Here is a 24,596-nt window from a genome sequence, read left to right on the forward strand (position 1 = left end):
AATTGTATTTTGTCACACTTGTACTTGCTTGAACCAAAGTCATTGTATTTATCTTGCTCTTATTGTATTATTACTTGTACTGTAACACTTGAAATGTATTTGCTTATGATTGTAAGTCACCCTGGATAAGGGCTTCTGCTAAGAAATAAATAATAATTCAAATAATAATAAAGAGCATCATTTTATTACTCTCTCTTACCCTCTTGTGGTCACAGAGTGTAGTGCATTTTGTGCTATTTGGTGTTTTCTCATTTTAAGGTTGTGCCATAAGAGACAGGCTAGGCTGACTCAACTTACCGTGAATATTTTCGAAGAGTAAAGATCAGAACAATTCCCCTAAAAGATGTATTGACATCTTCATGAATTCAGCGTTTTAATTGTTTGAGAGTCTCTAATTGATTTATATTGTCCTTTGAGCCACTTTGTGTGAATCAATGACCTAATAAAAGTTTAGTCACCCCAGCAAGTTAAACCAGTTGCTTCCAGATTGTTTTAATACATGCACTCCTTTTCCAGTCGGCTCCATAGCGTGGAACACTCCCTGTTTTTCACAGAACAGGACAGGTATAGAAGCCTCTCACCTGTTCTTAAGAGCGTGATTATGCACATTTGCTTGCAGTTTAAACAATGGCTCACAGAAAACCTGTCCTGGAAGATGAATGGATGTGGTTTCAGCACCTGTTACATAGAATAGCTCCAGCCATAATACATTGAAAATCTGAAGTACAGTAGCGGTGCTCGTATAATCAACAAAGCACCTACACTTCACACGCGGATAACAAAACACCAATACAGCACCACACACGCAGAACATTAACAACAATAAATAATATGTGCTTATTTCAATATTTATTTATTCCTTTACTTATCTGTTTATTTCGATAATTATTTAGGTATTTATTTATTTCGATATTTATTTATTAATACATAAATTAATTAAATAAATTTTGAAATAAACAAAAAAATGTCAGTGTAGCTATTTTTTTTTATTTGTTTATTTATTTATTTTTAATTTTGGCATGGAATATCCTCCATAGTTGCTATGTGTGAGAATTTAAAAAAAATCCTGTTGGAGCTACAAGGATATTATAAAAATATGTGGGGAAATAGCGCCCCCTGCCGAGCTGCAGAAAGAAAAGCTCACAGCAACTGGTAATACATACATACATACATACATACATACATAAATAAATATCGAAATAAATGAATGAATGAATGAATTATTGCATATACGGTTCAGGTCCGGTCTGGCCGACTCGCTGCAATTGTTTTTCTCGTTTGAAATGCGCCCAGGTGTACTTACACCACGTGACCGCTGTCTCCACATAAGGAAGACACCCCATGTGAGATTCTAGAGCTCCTTGCTGTGAGACTTTCTCTTGTAGTCGAAAGCAGTTCAATCAAGCTGGAAAGTGTGTTTCCCCCTCAGCTGCCATGGTAACGGACGGCACGTCCTCGTCTACAGCGTGAGGTAAAACAATGGCAGCATCACCCTCATTGCAGTAGGGATTCAAGGAAATGCATGCACATGGATTAGGGAGTGGTTAACATGTAGAAAACAGAAAGTACTGATTAGAGGAGAAACCTCAAAATGGAGCGAGGTAACCAGTGGAGTACCACAGGGATCAGTATTAGGTCCTCTGCTATTCCTAATCTACATTAATTATTTAGATTCTGGTATAGTAAGCAAAGTTGTTAAATTTGCAGATGACGCAAAAAATAGGAGGAGTGGCAAACACTGTTGCAGCAGCAAAGGTCATTCAAAATGATCTAGACAGCATTCAGAACTGGGCAGACACATGGCAAATGACATTTAATAGAGAAAAGTGTAAAGTATTGCACGCAGGCAATAAAAATGTGCATTATAAATATCATATGGGAGATACTGAAATTGAAGCTGCACACACTGCCATCATTCACACTGACCACAAGAGGGAGCCAGAGCACCACTGCTGTCCATAATGTAATAACACAGTAATAAGACCATTGAAATAGCCAGCAGTTACCTCCCCAGTCAGCCCAGTTCTCCCATTGGTAACACAAGTCTCCTCACACCCAGTCATCTAAACACTACAGTGTGGTCAGTGTCTGTATATAGGAAATACTGAAATTGAAGAAAGAATCTATGAAAAAGACCTAGGAGTTTATGTTGACTCAGAAATGTCTTCATCTAGACAATGTGGGGAAGCTATAAAAAAGGCCAACAAGTTGCTCGGATATATTGTGAGAAGTGTTGAATTTAAATCAAGGGAAGTAATGTTAAAACTTTACAATGCATTAGTAAGACCTCACCTAGAATATTGTGTTCAGTTCTGGTCACCTTGTTACAAAAAGGATATTGCTGCTCTAGAAAGAGTGCAAAGAAGAGCAACCAGAATTATCCCGGGTTTAAAAGGCATGTCGTATGCAGACAGTCTCAAAGAATTGAATCTATTTGGTCTTGAACAAAGAAGACTACGCGGCAATCTGATTCAAACATTCAAAATCCTAAAAGGTATAGACAATGTCGACCCAGGGGACTTTTTTGACATGAAAAAAAAACAAGGACCAGGGGTCACAAATGGAGATTAGATAAAGGGGCATTCAGAACAGAAAATAGGAGGCACTTTTATTTGGCCTCCTCTCATTTGTAAACTTTCTTATGTCCTTATGTTCTTATCATCAGCAGTCATCATTAACAAGGCCAGCATGGGGTGTTAAAGGCACAGTCTGCACAGCGTGGTACATTTCCTTTTGTGTGTTATTCCTTTTATATATAATATATTTGATTTAATTTTACTTTGTTTTTAAGTTCAGTGGTGCATTGTGTCTTGAACTGTGCAATAACAGCAGTGTATGTGGTGTATTGAGATCTTAATATTGTATGGCTACTCCCTTTGTATGGAGGATATTCTACATCAAAATTAAAATAAATAAATAAATGAACGAATAAATAAATGTCTGTGAATGTATTCATTTATGTTGCTATATGTTCATTTAGGGGTCTGTTCACACTGTAGTGTTTCATGACTGGGTGTGAGGAGCCTTGTGTTAACAATGGGAGAACTGGGCTGACTGGGGAGGTAACTGCTGCCTATTTCAATTGTCTTATTACTGTACTGTTATTACATTATGGACAGCAGTGGTGCACTGGCTCCCTCTTGTGGTTAGTGTGAATGATGGCAGTGTGTGCAGGTTGGCAGTGCACTGATATCTGTTTCCAGACTATACAAACACAGAGAGGGATTCAATCAAACACTAAGTTCACAGTTTAATAGAAGAGTGGATTAGTTCTATTTGCATATGTGTTCTAAGCGCTGCACTTCTGTTTCAATAAGTGTCACAGACAGTTCTATGAGATCTGTGCTGTGAACACAGGTGGGACTTGATAGGGTTGGCTGACTCACAGTACAGGTAGATTATCCTTCCTGTAGTTTCATGTTTAGCCTATCAGTGCTTTCCTGCTCTCTAGGAGGGGCATTGGAAATCTGCCTGTTCAGAATGAACTGGCCCATAAGTGTTGAGACATGTGTGCCAGGGAGCTGCTGCACACATAAGGAATGAAGGAGACCAGGTGGGTAACAAGGATGACACAGGAGGCAAGACAATGAAGAATAAACTGCCTTCAATAACGCTGATGTGCTGCTCCTTAATAAAACATAATAATTCAATCAGAAATGTATGAATTCCTCATTGATTTATTTCTATTTAAATTTAGATACATTATTTTTTATTATAATAAGTTATAATCTGAGGTATATCATTATAGTATTAACATTTTTTTTCAGTAATTAATAATAAAGTGTAAAATATGTTAAATGTTGATGTTATTCATTTATGTATTAATATTAGTTTTCAAAATACATTAAAACACATCAGATTGACACAATGAAAAATATCCAGCTGGACTCCACAGAGTCAGAAAGTGTAACTACACATCACTGCAATACTGGGCTTTGCTGTTTGCTGGACTTCTTTTTTAATATGTTGTCCAGTGGATCATAAATAAATCAATCTCAATATGCATACTGTGGTAATGTGGCCACGCCCTTGTACGTAGTTTGTGTTATATGTTGTATGTTTCGTGTGTAAATGTTGGTGTATAATCATTGGTACACGGGATATAAATGGGTCTGTGTAACACGAGTGATTTAAAAATGTAGATTTGTATTTAGGCACGAGGATGGCACAAATCACTTCACGTGCTGGTTAAAATGTAATGTGTGGTCACGGGAGTACACTTAATTAATTCACGTGCTGGGATTCAAGTGAATAATTAATTAGTAATTGAATCCCAGCACAACAGTATAAACAGATGCAAGTTTCATTCACTCGGGGTTGGGTGTTCGGTGAGTGGAGAACGGGATTGGAGACGGAGGTAAAGAGAAGAATAAGAATAATAATAGTAATAATAGTTAAAGTATCTGCTCACCATGTTTGTTCGTTTGTCTGTTTACTGTTTAGTCTGTTTTTTGTTTATATATTTATTTTGGCGTAAGTGCCTTGTCCTGTTTTGTGTTCTGTCTGTTTAAACCTTTTATTTCGTTTAATAAACACTGAGTGCCACCATTGCACTCAGCATTACTCATCACCACCGTCTGTCTGTGTGTTTCTTCCGGGTCTGACGTGTCACCACTCAGCCAGCCTTGTGACAGTACACTTCAATTGTTTTAAAAAATAAAGATCATTCTGTTTGTATATAGCGTGTGTTGCTGATGAAGTGGAATCATTAAAAGAGTAAAATGAAAAAAAAGGAAATAATACTATTTGAAGTTAAATATGCAATGTATTTATATATATATATATATAATTTCCTGAAAGTGAAGTAAAATGTTTGCTTAACTTTAATTTCAGCTTGTATTTAATTATCAGAAAATGAACAATGTTCACCTGCAGTCCTGCTGAGGGAGGTTTTTGTACGGGTGTGTACCACTGTGTGAACACTCTGCTACTGCTGGGGTAGTGGAAACTCTGACAGTAGTAATCTCCTTCATCTTCAGCCTGGACTCCACTGATGGTCAGAGTGAAGTCAGTCCCAGATCCACTGCCACTGAAACGAGTTGGGATCCCAGACTGAAGGGTACTTTTATTATTATTATTATTATTATTATTATTTATTTCTTAGCAGACGCCCTTATCCAGGGCGACTTACAATCGTAAGCAAATACATTTCAAGTGTTACAATACAAGTAATACAATAAGAGCAAGAAATACAATAACTTTTGTTCAAGCAAAGTACAAGTTTGACAAACCACAATTCAATAATACAGCAGATAATAGTGATAGTGACATCAGGATATGATTAAATAGTGATAGTTACATCATGATATGATTAAATACAAAGTACTACAGATTAAACACTTGGCAGATTACAGTATTCTGAAGTACAGGATTAAATGCAGTAAAATAGGGGGCAGATAAGAGCAAAATAAAGCACATTTACATGAAGGGTGATAGTGTCCCAGGATACAAACAGAGGAGTTCCACAGGTGCTGTTTGAAGAGGTGAGTCTTAAGGAGGCGCTGGAATGTGGTCAGGGACTGGGCAGTCCTGACATCTGTAGGAAGGTCATTCCACCACTGCGGAGCAAGGGTGGAGAAGGAGCAGGCTCTGGAGTCAGGGGAGCATAGCGGAGGTACAGCTAGTCTTCTAGTGGAGGCGGAGCGGAGAGGTCGAGTGGGGGTGTAGGGAGAGATGAGGGTCTGGAGGTAGTTGGGTGCAGTCTGGTCAAGGCATCTGTAGGCTAGTACAAGAGTCTTGAACTGGATGCGAGTGGTGATCGGGAGCCAGTGGAGCGAGCGGAGTAGTGGAGTAGCGTGGGCGAAGCGAGGCAGAGAGAACACCAGGCGGGCAGCAGAGTTCTGGATGAGCTGGAGCGGACAGGTGGCGGACGCAGGGAGGCCAGCAAGGAGGGAGTTGCAGTAGTCTAGGCGGGAGAGTACCAGGGCCTGGACCAGGAGCTGGGTAGCATAGTTGGTGAGGAAGGGTCGGATTCTTTGGATGTTGCTCAGGAAGAATCGGCAAGTGCGTGCCAGAGTGGAGATGTGCTGGGAATAAGAGAGGCAGGGGTCCAGGGTGACTCCAAGGTTCTTAGCAGAGGAAGAGGGAGATAGTGTGGTAGATTCCAGAGGAACAGAGATAGAGAGATCAGAGGTGAGGTGTTAAAGTGTTTGCGGATATCTGAGATTTTAGAAGAGAAGAAGGAGGCAAAGTCATCAGGGGAGATAGAGGAGGGAGGAGGAGGGGGGGAGGGTTTAGGAGGGAGGAGAATGTGGAGAATAGTTTACGTGGGTTGTTAGTGGAGGCTTGGATTACAGATTGGAAATAAGCACATTTAGCAGAGGAGAGAGTAGAGGAGAAGGAGGAGAGGAGAGTGCGGTAAAGGTGCGGTAAAGGTCTAGGGCAGCAGGGAGTTTGGTTCTCTTCCATTTCTTTTCAGCAGATCGCAGTGTGATTCTTGCCGAGCGGAGAGCAGATGAGAGCCAGGGATGGGGAGGGGAGGGGCGAGCAGGTCGGGAGGTGAGGGGACAGAGGGAGTCGAGGGAGGAGGTGAGTGAGGAGAAGAGGGTGGAGGTAGCAGAGTCTACGGAGAGTTGTGAGAAGGAGTCGATAGGAGGGAGGTGAGAGAGAGCAGTGGAGGCAAGGACAGAGGGGGAGAGAGAGCAGAGGTTACGGCGAGAGGTGATAGTGGGGGTAGGAGGAGCAGGGAGAGGGGGGAGAGACAGAGAAAAAGAGATGAAATAGTGATCAGAGAGGTCCAGGGGGTGACAGAGAGGGTGGAGGGGCAGCAGGCCCTGGAGAAGGTGAGGTCCAGTTGACGGCCAGCTTTGTGGGTAGGAGGGGACGGAGAGAGACAGAAGTCGAAGGAGTGAAGGAGAGGGAGGAATCCAGCAGAGAGGCTGGGGTTGGAGAGATGGATGTTGAAGTCACCCAACAGGACAGTCGGGGTAGACAGAGAGGGGAGGGAGGAGAGTAGATAGTTGAGTTCATCCAGAAAGTGAGTGAGAGGCCCAGGGGGGCGGTACAGAACAATGAGCAGGAGTTGACAGGGAGAGGTTAGTTGGACTGCATGAAATTCAAAGGTATTGACAGAGAGTGAGGTGAGATCGGAGGGGACAGAAAAGAGTAAGGAGGGAGAGAGGAGAAGACCCGTCCCACCTCCCCGTCCAGTGAGACACGGGGTATGGGACAGGACGTAGAGAGAGGACAGGGCAGCAGGAGTAACAGTGTTATCAGGGGACAGCCAGGTTTCAGTGAGAGCAAGGAAATCGAGCGAGAGGTGGGAGGCAAAGGCAGAGATGAAATCAGCTTTGTTAGCAGAAGAGTGGCAGTTCCAGAGTGCACCAGAGAGTGTGCAGGAGGGGGGGAGAGGCAGAGAAATGAGGTTAGAGGGGTTGGAGGAGCAGCAGCGGAGGGAGGGCAGAGGACGAGGACGGGAGGACAGAACAGGGATGTGAGAGACAGTCATAGCAGGACAAGCAAGACAAAAGGCACAGTAGGAGCAGTAGGGTGGAGGGTACAGACCTGACTAGTAGATAGCTTCTTCTAGAGGCCCGTTAGGTTTGGATCAAGATGAACAGCATCTCAGCGCAGGCCTCCCCTCGCTGGTCTCCCACAGCTAGACTCCCGGCTCTTTTGTTGAGGCTCTTCAGTTTGCTGGCGCTTCGTGCTGGCGCCGTAATAAGCTGCTTGATTAAATGTTACACCTGCTTGGCAAAAGAACCAACTAAACTGTGTGGAAACCAATCAAATAGCAAAATCAAGTGCTAATCAATTTAGCCACTCACCTGGTACTACTCACACACTAACTCAGCCAATTCAAACACCACCTTACAATGTCACCAAATGTAGTTAGTTAAAATTACTAGAAGCAGGAACTTATCTAATCTGCCTCTGTCCCTGGTTACCTGTAGACTGAACTAATTACTAGATGCCCACCCTTAAATAACTCCCTTCACTTAGCAAAGGAACTAGCTGCTAACTGCTCTGGAGACAATAGTTTCACACACTTTGATGGGATCACACAACTACAGGAGTTGTGTGGAGACCAATTCAAATGCAAACTGCTCTATTCAAAGTTAAACCACCCTCTCTGATACAATTTACAAATTACAAATTTATTACTCAAATAAACACACTGCCTGGGATAAAATCACACACTCCTCCCCAAATAGGAGCACCAGATAATGATACTTAAATAGTTAATTCAAAAATTACTAGGAGCAGGATCAATTACCTATCTTGCTTCAGACGCTGGTTACCTGTAGACTCCCACAGCTAGACTACTTGCAGCATAGATCAGGAGTTTGGGAGCTTCTCCAGGTTTCTGTTGGTACCAGGCTAGGTAGTCATCAGAGCCATCATTGTACACTGCACTGCTGACTTTACAGCTCAGAGCGACTGTGTCTCCTGGGAGAACAGATTTCACAGCTGGAGTCTGAGTCACAGTATACTGTCCACTGGATTCTGAAAATAATAAATAACCATAAAGAAAAAAAATAGTCATGATTTAATTAATTATGAAAACACATTAAATGGCAAGACTTTATATTTTCTTTTTTTGATTGTTTTACTTTTGACACTTTTGTAAATTATCCAACAAACAGATATTTTATGTAAATGAATTTTTCTAAATGATTCTTACCCTGAGTGCAGATGACAAGCGCCCAGATGAAGATGCTGATAAAAGTCATTGTTGTTGTGGATTCTGTTGCCATGAAGGGCAGCTCTCAATCATGAAGTGTTAAACTCACAGGGCTATAAACACTCCCAGAGCACTGAAGCATGTGCCGCCAATGCAAAGTGTATTTTCTATGCAAATTGTCTTCCTTGGCACAGCAGACACTTGTAACCAAGCAGTGGTGTAAACACAAGCTTGGTGCTGTGTGTTCTGACAGAGCAAGATTAGCAGTTTAGCATGAACACTCCCAGGACAGCAGGACTTGACAAAGAACAGCTTTAATAGGAGCATATGAGGAGAGCCAATCAGCCAAGCCCTTATTCCACTCAACACAGCTGGAATGGAGTCAAGTGTGGAGTGTGTGTTTAAAGCAGTACTTGCACTGTGTGTTCAGACAGAGCAAGATTAGTAACTGCCCTGGCATTAACACTCCCAGGACAGTGGGACTATACAATAGAGCCCAGCTATTAAGAGTAGCATTGGAACCTGATTAGCACAGTCCTTAATGCACTCATTAAAGTGTAATGCAGCAGTACTGCTTATTAAACAGCAGCACCGTCATGATTGAAGTGCAGTGAAGTTCTCACTGGCTTCAGTAACACTAGAAGACACTCAGGGCCTCATTCACTAAACGCTGGTAAATGACCAGAATGATATAAATGTTCTTAAGCTTTAACCTTAGGGTGATCTCTAAAATAAGATTGGATGGATTGGCAGTTAACTCATTTGTGAATGGTCCCTGCTTTGCTCACAGCATCACCAGTGCGCTGCCCTAGTAACTGAATGTTGTGACAGTACAGACCGCCTGCTTTACAAACACGGTATTTGAACACACGCCGAGGACCCAAACATTTTAGCACCCTTCAGTGAATAATGGCTTGAATATCAGAGCCCTCCCTCGCGGTATTTCTGATGTAATGTGCATACATTTACCATCCATTAACATCATGAATTATATTGAAATGACCCGCATGCAGTACTTTTCCCGCGCATTGTTCACCACGGGTTAGGCTGCTCTTCACTGCTTGGTGAATGCAGCAGGTGTACACAGTAGCACACGGTACAGAGCCTCACTGCATGTTAACACAGTACCGCTGTGTGATAAATGAGGTCCTTACACTTTGATGCTGGTAGCTCCTCACTGTTGTGGGCAATGTTAGGAACTGCAGTCTGTGATGTTTAAGGCATTTTCAGCTGCGTTCAAAAACTAAAGGCATAATATGCCACCTAATCTATCCTTCAAGCCCCTCAAGTGAAATACACATCAATGGAAAAGTATTTAATGTGTTTAGTTGATATTATAAGATGCAGCAATGTTTATATCAGTATGTCAGTAAAGCTTTTAATAACTGCTGAGGATGAAATCAAAGAGAGAATAATTCACTGCTCCTACATTATGGTCAACAGGCTCCCTCTTGTGGTCAATGTTGATAATTACTGCATGTTTTGTTTGTTTGAGTTGTTATTATTTCTTCCAATTACACTGAAGAAAAAAACGTGCTCTCTTTTTTAGTTCAAAATAAAAGTGAATTGTCAGAAGTGGGATTTGAACCCATGCCTCCATTCAGAGACCAGAACACACAATTCTTTGGAAAAACAGAGTCCTTGAGCCTGGCGCTTTAGACCACTCGGCCATCCTGACAAGCTACGTTTGTTGTACTAGAAAACCGTGTTATTTATTTCAGCACAGACTAGGGTTGTATAATATATATATATATATATATATATATATATATATATATATATATATATATATATATATATATATATATATATATATATATATATATATATATATATATATATATATATATATATATATATACAGCTCTGGAAAAAATTAAGAGACCACTGCAACATTATCAGTTTCTCTGGTTTTACTATTTATAGGTATGTGTTTGGGTAAAATGAACATTTTTGTTTTATTCTACAAACTACTGACAACATTTCTCCCAAATTCCAAATAAAAATATTGTCATTTAGAGCATTTATTTGCAGAAAATGACAACTGGTCAAAATAACAGAAAAGATGCAGTGTTGTCAGACCTCGAATAATGCAAAGAAAATAAGTTCCTATTCATTTTTAAACAACACAATACTAATGTTTTAACTTAGGAAGAGTTCAGAAATCAATATTTGGTGGAATAACCCTGATTTTCAAGCACAGCTTTCATGCGTCTTGGCATGCTCTCCACCAGTCTTTCACATTGATGTTGGGTGACTTTATGCCACTCCTGGCGCAAAAATTCAAGCAGCTTGGCTTTGTTTGATGGCTTGTGACCATCCATCTTCCTCTTGATCACATTCCAGAGGTTTTCAATGGGGTTCAGGTCTGGAGATTGGGCTGGCCATGACAGGGTCTTGATCTGGTGGTCCTCCATCCACACCTTGATTGACCTGGCTGTGTGGCATGGAGCATTGTCCTGCTGGAAAAACCAATCCTCAGAGTTGGGGAACATTGTCAGAGCAGAAGGAAGCAAGTTTTCTTCCAGGACAACCTTGTACTTGGCTTGATTCATGCGTCCTTCACAAAGACAAATCTGCCCGATTCCAGCCTTGCTGAAGCACCCCCAGATGAGTCCAATTTTCAGCTTTGCCCAACACCTGGTCGTCTAATGGTTAGACGGAGACCTGGAGAGGCCTACAAGCCACAGTGTCTCACACCCACTGTGAAATGTGGTGGAGGATCGGTGATGATCTGGGGGTGCTTCAGCAAGGCTGGAATCGAGCAGCTTTGGCATGAATCAAGCCAAGTACAAGGCTGTCCTGGAAGAAAACTTGCTTCCTTCTGCTCTGACAATGTTCCCCAACTCTGAGGATTGTTTTTTCCAGCAGGACAATGCTCCATGCCACACAGCCAGGTCAATCAAGGTGTGGATGGAGGACCACCAGATCAAGACCCTGTAATGGCCAGCCCAATCTCCAGACCTGAACCCCATTGAAAACCTCTGGAATGTGATCAAGAGGAAGATGGATGGTCACAAGCCATCAAACAAAGCCGAGCTGCTTGAATTTTTGTGCCAGGAGTGGCATAAAGTCATCCAACATCAATGTGAAAGACTGGTGGAGAGCATGCCAAGACGCATGAAAGCTGTGCTTGAAAATCAGGGTTATTCCACCAAATATTGATTTCTGAACTCTTCCTAAGTTAAAACATTAGTATTGTGTTGTTTAAAAATGAATAGGAACTTATTTTCTTTGCATTATTCGAGGTCTGACAACACTGCATCTTTTTTGTTATTTTGACCAGTTGTCATTTTCTGCAAATAAATGCTCTAAATGACAATATTTTTATTTGGAATTTGGGAGAAATGTTGTCAGTAGTTTGTAGAATAAAACAAAAATATTCATTTTACCCAAACACATACCTATAAATAGTAAAACCAGAGAAACTGATAATTTTGCAGTGGTCTCTTAATTTTTTCCAGAGCTATATATATATATATATATATATTAAATAGGTAATTGTATGTAAAAATAATGTGAGATCGTGTAACAATTGTAAGTCGCCCTGGATAAGGGCATCTTTTAAGACAATAATAATAATAATAATAATAATAATAATAATAATAATAATAATAATAATAATAATAATAATGTGAATAGAGTCAAATACATTTGCATCATTCTGTAAATGTTTTTGTATATATATATATACAGTATTTATATTTATATCAAGTAACTGTTACTTTATTTTTAATTTTATTTTTTATTTTTTTATTTTTTTTTATAACTGTAGCTTTATTATCATTAACTGGTTGCCTACGAGGGATTGAGAGGAGGCAAAATTGGGAGTGAGATATTGAGAATGAGAGAAGATGAGAGGATTTCTCCGGTTGCTTATGAGGCTTGAGAGGGGTGAGAGATTTGAGAGTAAGAGTGAGACGAGTTTGAGAGGAATGGAGTTTGGGAATGGTGCTTAGTAACATTGAGGTTAGATACTGATAGCAGGACGAGATAGGGTAGACGAAGAGTTTTCCCTTCTCGTCAGGTCAGGCAGCATCCTCTGGCTGCTAGGTGATGTAGAGAGGGAGTCACGAGAAGAGCAAAGGATTAGATATAAACACTTTCCACCGGGTCAGGCAGCATCCTCCGACTGCTGGGTGACGTAAAAGTGAGAGAGAAGGAGCAAAGTTTAGACACATAACATACAACAAATCTGACTCTCGCTCCCGACGGGTCAGGCAGCATCCTCTGGCTGCTGGGCATTTAATGGAACAAGAGACATGAAGGGGACGAACAGGACAAAAGGACAGATCCTTTGCAACTCAGTGCAGCATCTTCAGGCAGCTAAGCTGGCAGCTGGGCGGCGTGGAGAGCTTAGGAAAAGTGTCTCGGGTCCGTTTAGGAGAGATGAAAACAGAGAAACCCCTCCGTTTAGGACAGACGAAAACAGAGAAACGATGGAATGTTGTCAGGTAGTGTTCAGTTGCCTGCTGTAGAGAGCAGAGAGCTGCTGAATGCAGTGGAAATTGGTATTTGAGAGTTAAGGCGTTTAAGATGATGTCGGAGATGGGGCTGCCTTTGGGCAGAGATAAATAATGCATAGATCTGAGGCCGCTGCAGAACCTGAGAGGATGAGAATGCGTTGCTCAGAGGCTGCTGCAAAACCTATTGATTTGATCAGGAGCAGTCTAAGAGTGTATTGTCTATTGCGGTGTGGGAGGACGCTTGACTGAAATGTTGATAATGGTAGGACATAGTTTCCGTATGTGCCTGGAAGCTCAAATTGAATGAAATGGACTTTGAAAGTTGTATTAAGTGCCTTGATGAAGTTGGGGGCAAATGAGGAAGTGCAAATCCGGGAACAAGAAGGATGCAGGAATGGACTGATGCAGGGAAGCTGGAAAATTAATGTGACAGTGGATTCTTAACATCTCAGAAAGCTGAGAAGCTTGGCTTCATGACCAGGTCCTCGAGGGGAGGGGTTTGGATTTGAAATAATCAAGTTAATATATGAAGCAAAAGAGGTTGAGGCAGGAGGGGACTGAGAATCCCTCGGAATGACAACGAACTGCAGGAATTGATAGAAAGTTTGGAGTGTGCGAGATTCGCAGCAATAGCAAATCACCTTCAATTATGTAGAGCTGGTGGTGTTATGCTGCCATCTAGAGGTTTTGATTGGAATTGAAACTATTGTCTTCACTGAAGCAGGGTAGCATATATTTAAAATCCTTGTCTATGTATAAAACATTTGCTTTACAACAGTTAGTGATGATATAAGTAAGTTAACGTAGGTCTAGAAGAGGAGCCTGCAGTATAAAGATATCACAATTCGGCGAGTTGAAGCTCTCATGTTGCAAAAGCGCAGCAGCAGGAACCAGAAGATTGCAGTAGTGAAGCACAGGCTCGCATTGCCTGTTAAGCTGCCTGGTCGCCATGGCAACTTACCACTCCCAGTAGTCACTCGATGAGGCGTTGCCGTGGTAACCATGCTCTGTGTGGCGCCGGTGGGAGAGTTGCAGTACAGCAGTGACGTTGGAACAGTCTTTCTGATAAAAACGCAGACCAAGTTGAGAATGACGCTGCGCTTTGAACGGCGCTGTAGCTGCGCTGGAGACTGGATGGATCTCCTGTTAATGGTTCGAGACGAGTGAGGCTTTGTACCCATCACTAGGGACTGACTTTTATGAGAAATCAGGGGAGTACTCTTTTAAATTGTTATACTATTGTTGTATTTCTACTTTGTAAATCTTGGTGTTTTATTGATCTTAACAACACTTAAATTCCAAACTGTTACACTGTATTTAAACACTGCGTGGATCTGCAGGGGACAGACACGCTCACTCCAATTCTTGGTGGAGGTGTATTTTGTGTATTTGAGTTTGTTTGTGTTATATGGTTATTGTCTATTTTGGGTTACTATTAATGATTTGATTGATCTGTTTATAGTTTTCTTTGAGCTACCTTGTTGTAGTTAATGTATTTTATCACTATTTTTGATTGTAGTGTGATTTGTGTTCACTAATGAATTATTGTGTTTTCTTACTCTACGGGATTTGCAGTGGGTGTGTCTGCCCCCTTGCATTTCCTATTTCGCAGAGAATAATTAATCTAGTTTAATTGGTCATAATTTATTGGTAAGGTTTAAGATCGCTAACTGCTCTGTTTTAAGTAACTATATTAATAAGTTATTTGCTCTGAGTTGCCGTTCCTGGTGTCTTTGTTTCGTGACTTCAGACACTCTCCCTTATTCTATTAATATATCTAACTACCGGACCCTCCGGTTAAACAGAGGTGGTGGCAGCGGCACGCTATTGCATATTTAATCCAGTAGCCTTGAACGAGCAGGTTCATTACAATCCTGCACACAAAGTAGTCGTGGCCACGTGGTTAAGGTGATGGACTTGAAATCTGTTGGTGTTTCTCCTCTCGTGTTCACATCCTGCCGATTATGTGACCCTTTTTTATGTCTTCGTTGTTAATTCTTAAAGGTCTGTTAAGCTTAAAGGTATCAATCATTACTTGCTGTACTTTAAATGTATTCAAAACTAGTATGTGTAGAGCTATTTTCAAGACTGGCCAACATTAATTTGGGAGTCACTTTAATTTATTGTGCTGTATCAAATGAAACATAAAAATGAATCGCAATGCAATAAATCTGTGTTTGTCGCTATACAATCAATATGTTGTGTAGGCTAAATTAAATGGTGTGGAATAGAAACAAAGAAAGCTTTGACCTCGACGTGATTTGAACACGCAACTTTCTGATCTGGAGTCAGACGCGCTACTGTTGCGTCACGATGTCCCGGTATAGCTTGTTATGCAATGCTAGAGTGCACAGCAAGCATGCCAAACATGGTAATGCCGACGCTGATACTAGGAAAACACTCGGTATCACCAGTGTCAGGGATTAATATATATATCAGTGACCAGGGATTAATATAATTTAAAAACGAACTGCAACGGTTCCACTGGAGATCGAATCCAGGGCATTCTGCGTATAAAGCAGACGTGATAACCACTACACTACGGAACCTTGTCAGAACGGATATGTTGCTCCTACATTATTGTCTACATGCAGCATCTCAAATAATTACAATGTCATTTATCAGACCCTTCGGCGTTGTCTTTTTAAGAATTAAACCTGCCAGACCGAACGCAGGCTAACATTCAATCAATCAATCAATCAATTAATCATATATATTTTCTATAGCGCCCCATATGCGCTACAAAAAATCTATTTGAAAACAATAAAATATCTAATTGTAAGCCTGGTCGAACAAAATAAGTCTTCAGTGTAATTTTACACAAAGAGCGCTTTCCACGATTTAAGATGCTTTAGAGAGACAGAATATTGTAATTGGCAGCCGAAACTGGGGGATAAAACTGCCTGTGATCAAACTGGGCAGTAAAGTTGCATACTTTGCATACCGTATTTGGGAGAAAAGAAAACGGATCATCTCTGATTTGCAGCGTTTCCATTGTTCGGCCCGGCCACTGCCGTGTGGCTGGTTAAAACGATGAGTTCAGTTTTTTTTTTTTTTTTCTGCTCCTTGGTAAATCAATCATGAGGCAGTTGTAGCAGAGTGGCGCAGCGGAAGCGTGCTGGGCCCATAACCCAGAGGTCGATGGATCGAAACCATCCTCTGCTAGTTTGTTTTTATTCTGTTAGCAAAGTAGTTTTTCTAAAATATTAACTGAAGGCAAGACTTTGTATTATATTCGCAATCAAGGAAATGTGCGCATTACTGGACACATTTAAATCGACAATAGACCTGGAAAATGTTAGGTTTTCTATCAAATTCGTTTCTTTACAAATGACATTGCTTTCTTTTCTTTTTAAATTGTGCCCAGAAAGACCAAAAGATAAAGCCCTTGGGAATAGGTCAATACTGCCAGCTGCTGCATATGTCAGCTCTTGAACTCTCTTAAAAATTGAGCTCTAAACGTTTGCTTTGCAAGTTAATTAACAACTGTAACACTCAATAGCGGTTAATCCATGCGTTAATTAAATTCAGTGATTGATTTGTTCACATAGTACAATGCTGTTTTCAGGATTCCCGCATATTCTGAACATGCACAATGTAATATGGCAATGGAATGACAGGGAAACCACTGCTTTCTTCCCTCTGGTCGTATTTTGTCACGCTGACTACTATCCATATGAAAGTGCCGCAGTCACCTAAAGGATAAGGCACTAGCATCCTAAACCAGGGATTGTGGTTTCGTCAATGTTTTATTAAACAGGAATTGTGTGTATTTGTTATTGGTCTGCGATATGTTTATAGAACTTGGTTCGCTACACAAAATAGTTTTGGCCAAGTGGTTAAGGTGACGGACTTAAAAGACGATGGAGTTTCCCCGCGCATGTTCACATCCTGTCTACTACATGCCCCTTTTTTATGTCTTCTTTGTTAATTCTTAAAGGTCTGTTAAGCTTAAAGGCATCAATCATCACTTGCTGTACTTTAAGTTTCTTCAAAACTAGTATTTGTAGAGCTGTTTTCAATATAACATGCAAGGAAGTGTTAATATGACTTTATTACCCAACTATGTCATTGAAGACTGGCCAACATTAATTTGGGAGTCACTTTAATTTATTGTGCAGTATCAAATGAAACATAAAAAAGAATCACAATACAATAAATCTCTGTTTGATCGCTATACAATCGATATGTTGTGTAGGCTAAATTGTTTAAATAAATGCACGGAAACATTCAAATCCAAACACGTTAAAAAACAAAATAGTGCGGAATAGAAACAAAAAATGACTTGACCTCGACGTGATTTGAACACGCAACCTTCTGATCTGGAGTCAGACGCGCTACCGTTGCGCCACGAAGTCCTGGCGTAACGCAGGCTTGTTATGCAATGCTAGAGTGCACAGTATGCATGCCAAACGCATGGTAATGCCGACGCTGATACTAGGAAAACACTCGGTATCACCACGGTTATAGGAAACAGCCGACTCGATACGTGTTCGTATCCAGCAGGGCTATGAAGTTGTCAGAAGTGTGTTTGATTCTCAGCTTTAAAAGTAAAGAAAACATAAAACAATGGGATTTGCTTTTATAATGTTCATTATTTGAAACGTGGGCATAAACACAGCTGGGCATGAACACAGACTAAGAATCATCTCGGGTCAATTACTTGGAAAGCAGCTATGCTGACCAATATATCACCGACGGGGGAAAGCTGGCAGTACTGAGTGACACAGAAGACGGATTCTCTCAGCGCGTCTCCTCAATGCGCACTGGCACAAAGGGGCTTTGCTCGTCTAATGACGTGGCAGAATGCAAAAATGTATTGTATTAATTTACCAACAAAAGAAACATAAATAAAAGTTGCATACTTTGCATAACGTATTTGGGAGAAAATAAAACGGATCATCTCTGATTTGCAACGTTTCCATGGTTCAGCCCGGCCACTGCCGTGTGACTGGTTAAAAACGATAAGTTCAGTTTTTTTTCTGCTGCTTGGTAATTCAATCATGACGCAGCTGTAGCAGAGTGGCGCAGCGGAAGCGTGCTGGGCCCATAATCCAGAGGTCGATGACTCGAAACCATCTTCTGCTAGCTTGTTTTACTTCTGTTAACAAAGTAGATTTTCTAAAATATTAACTGAAGGCAAGTCTTTGTGTTATTACATTTCAGTTTAGTGTGTGTATTTTGTAAATGTTAATGTGTAGAAATGGCAGGTACGCAGCTTATCTGGACCGCTGCCTCTACCCATAGGAGACCAATACATTTATTTTTTGAAAAAAAAACTGAACACAAGGTGTGTTTATGTAATCTGATACGTTACATCTAGATTTAACTGTTATGGTTAACACAATTAGAGTAAGTTATCATAACAATAGAGTTAAAAGAACATTTAAATAAGATGCCCGTTAAAAAATGCGCCAAAAATGACAAAGTAGCCTCAGATTAGGACAATGGCACTTAAAGGGTAAGAAACACATTTGCAACAAAACCCTTGAAATGACCAGAGCCCTCCTCGTCCTGAATACTATGCAGGAGGGTGGGGACTGAAACCTCCCCCAGCTAGATAGATTGGTGATTGGTTGTCTCTTTAAATTATTCATAGATAGGTGCACCCTGGGTATTACTTAACTTCTCTTTTTTTACATTATACTTTAATTGAGTGGTTATTTCATTATGTGAATTTTGTGTTTGAAACGCATTGGCAAGTATTAACATTACTATGAACAAGTGTTATACTAGAAAGGAAACTGAACCAGACACCGTCACTGCAGTGATACATGCCGGGAGTAGGGAAGTTGTTTTATCAGTATATTTATTAAGACTATACTTTCAGGGATCATTTCTATAGTTTGTTTCTAGTGAAATGCGTTTCTAAAGTGTCTGGTCTCGCTAACCATGGTGAGGAGTTACAGTGTTTTCTTCTGAGCGTGAAGCGGGTCTTGAATACTACTTCACTGTAGTTGTTCTTGATCGTTGATGACCGTTCCGCTCTCTTTTGAGTGTGGAGGAAGAAAACACAGTCCTAGTGGTTCGTGACGTTTTATAAATGGCAAATAAAAGATAAGACAGCGTTTTGTATTTGTTACAAAAGAAAGTTTCATAAAGATAGGATATATTATTTAGTGTAGTGTTTGGAAAGTGGGTTATTAATATTAAATAACAGTGGATTCTTGTGTTTTAAGCGACGCCTAGTGGAAGAAAAGTTAATTACATGCATTTGCAGTCCGAAACTGGAACAAAATAATCTGTTACACTCACATTTTGGTGCATGTGTTGGTTTAGCTGGAAACAGTATTTTCATATTAGAAATGACTGTTAGTATAACAAGGAAACTGCAAGCAAGGATTAAAAACACCAGCATGATTATGAGCTGGCTGAGGCTGAAGAAGAAGGGTGTCCTTTGGAGGGTAAAATGGATAAATGTCATTGTAGAATATCATCTTTCAATGAGCTGAAAACAAACACGGAACAGTGCAAACAGTTATTCAGTACTTCTCGCTGAACAGAACACTAACATGCTGTCTGCAAACGTTATTGTCTTTGTTAAAAATAAAGACAGGAAAATCAAATAATGGTTTTTAGCTGGTTGACTAGTCATTAAAATGTGCGTCCTTGAACAGCTTCTAATGTGCTCAAACTTTATACTACTTTATCTTTATAATATTTTATATTTAATATTATTCTAGGCAAAATATGATAAACCATCACATTGTGGAAATCACATGGATTATATATATATATATATATATATATATATATATATATATATATATATATATATATATATATATATCATAAAACGACTAAAAACTTACCTAACTTTTATCCAGTGATCTCAGTATATTGAGCAACTGGAATTTATTAAGATCTCTCCGAGGATCAGAGATGTGCATGAAAAGAGGGTGAGTTTTTATCCTTTCTCTTTCTATAGCCCCCTCCAAGATATCATAAAGGAAATATCTGGGGAATTTTGGTTGCAAGATTTATGTAAATACTTTGTATTTACTTGGTGTTTTCTCATTTTAAGGTTGTAGAGAGATATTCTCATGCCATGAGAGACAGGCTTGACTGACTCAACTTACCGTGAATATTTCAAAGAGTAAAGATCAGAAAAATTCCCCTAAAAGATGTACTGGCATCTTTATGAATTTAGCTTTTTAATTGGTTTAGAGACTCTAATTGATTTATTGTGTCCTCTGAGCCACTTTGTGTGATTCAATGACCTAATAAAAGTGTAGTCACCCCAGCAGGTTAAACCATTTGCTTCCAGATTGTTTTAATACATTCACTCCTTTTCCAGTAGACTCCAGAGTGTGGAACACTACCTGTTTTTCACAGAACTGGACAGGTATAGAAGCCTCTAACCTGTTCTTAAGAGCCTGATTATGCACATTTGCTTGCAGGTTAAACAATGGCTCACAGGAAACCTGTCCCTGGAAGATGAATGGATGTGGTTTCAGCACCTGTTCCATAGGATAGCTGCAGACATAATACATTGAAACCGTTTCAAATAAAAGCAAAATTGACGAGAGTCCCAGCAATGGGGGACCTGTATGGGTGGTTTCATGGTGTAATGGTTAGCACTCTGGACTCTGAATCCAGTGATCCGAGTTTAAAATAAAAGCAAAATTGATGAGCTACCAGGATATTTCAGTATTAGAAATATGTGGAGAAATAGCGCCCCCTGCCGAAAGAAAAACTTACAGCACCTTGTGTTCCCAGGCAGTCTTCTATCCAAGTATTAAAACAGGTCTGCCCTTCTGAGATCAGGCGTGCTCAAGGTTTAGTGTCTTTCATAGTAACTGATATCGGTATACCGATCTGTGAGAATAACAGAATAAGCAATAGTCTATATATATATGGAAAGACGCACACAACCCCCGCTTGCTAAACTGTTGTTATTTTAAATTCCATATATTCCCTAAATCTGTACGAAACCTTTTAATATTACTGCTATGTTTTAAATGAGCGCTTCTTTATGGTTGGTTATGCAAGCCATGCAGTCAGCGTTATAAGAACCAATCAGAGTTCTTGAATTGCCACGTGATCTGTATGTCTACAGAAGTCGCTCAGTAGGTTGCTTGGAAAGCAGAGCCCGGCTCAACTTCAAGCAGCTGTCTGCATGGACATCCACATGTAATACCTCGTTTACACTGCTGGCCGGCCCAGCCAACAGAATTTACGTTTATGTGTTTTTTTTTTAAATTGTACGATTGGCTCTTTGCGGACCGTTTGCTCAAAGATTTCATTCCGTTTGGCTCTTTTGAACTAAAAGGTTGCTGAGCCCTGGTGTAGGTGGGTTAACAAGCGCTACTGTATCAACATTTGAAAAATGCATTATCAGACTGTGGGGGAAAAGTTACAATTGTTTCGCAGGACAAGCGAAAGGAATGTAGCGCGAGTAATATATACCTGTACACATTGTACTGCAATGCTGCTGCACCGTGGCATCTCCAGAAAGCTACTATGCTATTGACAACACCATTCAGCTCATTCACTGGCCGGCACCACAAAACACTGTCCATTTCTTCACAGAACGAAAATGTTTGAGTGCTGTTCCCGCTCCGATTATTGCTGTCTTTAATGTTCCTGTACACAGCATGCAGTTTTTTTATTTATTTAATTTTGTCCCGGCGATTGTTGTGGAGTTCATGAGAACCCGTTATTTTTTTTTATAAAAACTCGAATATTTCGAACAGCACCCATTAACTGTTTTTGAATTTCTGAGTCAGCCCACTCTGAAAACAAAAATGTAGTTTCTTTTGTTTTCCCACACACTGCAAACGGCAGCCATTGGAAAGGTGTTAAACGGTTCTGTTTCCATGGCTACAAACGCATGCTCCCAGCTCTGTGATGACGAACTTCCTGTGTCTGCTGCCTGGCCAAGTCAGGTACGACAAGCAAAGGGAGGCAGGAAGGCGGGCCGCGGCCAGCCAGGGGCCACTGTGGCCAGCAGTGGAAACACACATTTTCCGGTTGAGGCGGGGCCATGGCCAGCAGTGGAAAAAACACATTTTCCGGTTGAGACGGGCCATGGCCAGCAGTGGAAACACACATTTTTCCGGTTGAGGCGGGCCATGGCCAGCAGTGGAAACACACATTATCAGGTTGAGGCGGGGCCATGGCCAGCAGTGGAAACACACATTATCAGGTTGAGAAGGGCCATGGCCAGCAGTGGAAACACACATTTTCCGGTTGAGGTGGGGCCATGGCCAGCAGTGGAAACACACATTTTCCGGTTGAGCAGGCCATGGCCACATGCGGCCGACAGTGGAAACGAGGCATAAGCCACTCAGCTGAATGAAAATACGTTGTGCAACTGATGGTTCAGGTGTGGACCCAGCTTAACACAAAGAGAACAGGGGGGGTGTTAGACAATTATGAGCAAGGATGTTCCATGTGAAAATTATAAATAAATACATACATACATTAATGAATAGATTTTGTAATTAATACATTCATAAATTAGTTATTATATACACGGTTCTGGTGTAACGGATCGCTGCAATTGTATTTCTCATTTGAAAGTCGCCCAGCTGTGCTTACACCATGTGTCCACTGTCTCCACATAAGGAAGACACTCCATGTGAGATTCTAGAGCTCCTTGCTGTGAGACTTTCTCTTGGAGTCAAAAGCAGTTCAATCAGCTGCCATGGTAATGGACGACACGTCCTCGTGTACAGGCGTGAGGTAAAACAATGGCAGCGTCACACTCATCATCAGCAGTCATCGTTAACAAGGCCAGCAGGGGACGGTAAAGGCGCAGTCTGCACAGTGTGGTACATTTCCTGTTGTGTGTTATTCCTTTTTAATATATAGTATATTTGATTTAATTATACTTTGTTTTTTAAATGCAGTGGTGCATTCTGTCTCGACCTGTGGAATAACAGAGGTGTATGTGGTCTTGACAAAGAGAGAGTGAATTTTTGTTTTAGATCTCCCTCCCGACCGGTTGAGGACGCTGGGGGAGGAGGAGCAGGCGGAGCCACGGTGCGCAACGTCACAGACCCGGTCGGGAAGCGCGGTGGCAATCACGCATTGGCTGACGGCGGTGCCCTCGCTGACCAGTGGGGACGGGACCGGGCGTACAAAAGTGTAGTGAGAGAGAGAGAGAGAGAGAGAGAGAGAGAGAGAGAGAGAGAGAGAGAGAGAGAGAGAGAGAGAGAGAGAGAGGAGAGAGAGAGAGAGAGAGAGAGAGAGAGAGAGAGAATGAGAGGAGAGAGAGAGAGAGAGAGAGAGAGAGAGAGAGGAGAGAGAGAGAAACAGGGGAAGGGAATTGGAAGACGGGGTCGTTTTTTGCGATTGTGGATTTACTTGCTAACCCTTCTACTCTTCTTGTATTTTTTAGAGCACTAACGGGATACTCCGGGATCACCCCTTTGTTTTTCCCATTCCCGGATTACAAAAGGGAAGACGGATTGTTTTTATGTTGTTTGTTTATTTTTGGGACTGCAACCCTGTTTCTCTTTTATTTTGCCGGGTTACACATTGTTGTGTACCCCGGCTTCCTTATTGTTTATTTTCCCCTATGGTTTTGAGTCCGTTTTGGTATTCTAATTGAAAAGAAATAAAACCAAGGCGCTTAATTGAATAGAGGACTGGGGTCTATTATTTTACACCACACTACGCCCATCCTGTCACAGTGGTACATTGAGAACTTAATATTGTATGGCTACTCCCTTTGTATGGAGGACATTCTACATCAAAATAAAAATAAATGAATGACTAACTACGTGCCTGTGAATGTATTTCTTTATGTCACTATATATTCATTTAGGGGTCTAGTCACACTGTAGTGTTTGATGACTGGTGTGAGGAGCCTTGTGTTAACAATGGGAGAACTGGGCTGACTGGGAGGTAACTGCTGCCTATTTCAATTGTCTTATTACTGTGTTATTACATTCTGGACAGCAGTGGTGCTCTGGCTCCCTCTTGTGGTCAGTGTGAATGATGGCAGTGTGTGCAGCTTGGCAGGACACTGATGCCTGTTTCCAGGCCATACAAACACAGAGAGGGATTCAATCAAACACTAAGTTCACAGTTTAATAGAATAGTGGATTAGTTCTATTTGTATATGTGTCCTAAGCGCTGCACTTCTGTTTCAATAAGTGTCACAGACAGTTCTATGAGATCTGAGCTGTGAACACAGGTGGGACTTGATAAGATTGGGTGACTCACAGTACAGTTAGATTATCCTTCCTGTAGTTTTATGTTTAGCCTCTCAGTGCTTTCCTGCTCTCTAGGAGGGGCATTAGAAATCTGCCTGTTCAGAATGAACTGGCCCATAAGTGTTGAGACATGTGTGCCAGGGAGCTGCTGCACACATAAGGAATGAAGGAGACCAGGTGGGTAACAAGGATGACACAGGAGGCAAGACAATGAAGAATAAACTGCCTTCAATAACGCTGATGTGCTGCTCCTTAATAAAAAATAAGAATTCACTCAGGAATTTATTAATACCCCATTTATTTATTTTTATTTCAATTTAGATACATTGTTTTTTTTTAATG

The 24,596-nt window shown here is 40.9% G+C and overlaps 3 non-coding genes across 3 annotated transcripts; 1 reads left to right on the plus strand and 2 right to left on the minus strand.

Moving 5' to 3' along the window:
• Positions 1–15,565: 15,565 nt before the first annotated feature.
• On the minus strand, positions 15,566–15,638 carry trnai-uau (transfer RNA isoleucine (anticodon UAU)). Its single transcript has one exon. It is a non-coding gene; the product is annotated as a tRNA-Ile (tRNA).
• Positions 15,639–17,375: 1,737 nt separating this feature from the next.
• trnaw-cca (transfer RNA tryptophan (anticodon CCA)) lies at positions 17,376–17,447 on the minus strand. Its single transcript has one exon. It is a non-coding gene; the product is annotated as a tRNA-Trp (tRNA).
• A 1,456-nt stretch (positions 17,448–18,903) lies between these two features.
• LOC131727257 (small nucleolar RNA U3) lies at positions 18,904–19,116 on the plus strand. Its single transcript, XR_009322058.1, has one exon. It is a non-coding gene; the product is annotated as a small nucleolar RNA U3 (small nucleolar RNA).
• The last annotated feature ends 5,480 nt before the right edge of the window (positions 19,117–24,596 follow it).

The sequence above is a fragment of the Acipenser ruthenus genome, unplaced genomic scaffold (assembly GCF_902713425.1).
Source record: "Acipenser ruthenus unplaced genomic scaffold, fAciRut3.2 maternal haplotype, whole genome shotgun sequence".
In the NCBI taxonomy this organism is placed as follows: Eukaryota; Metazoa; Chordata; class Actinopteri; order Acipenseriformes; family Acipenseridae; genus Acipenser; species Acipenser ruthenus.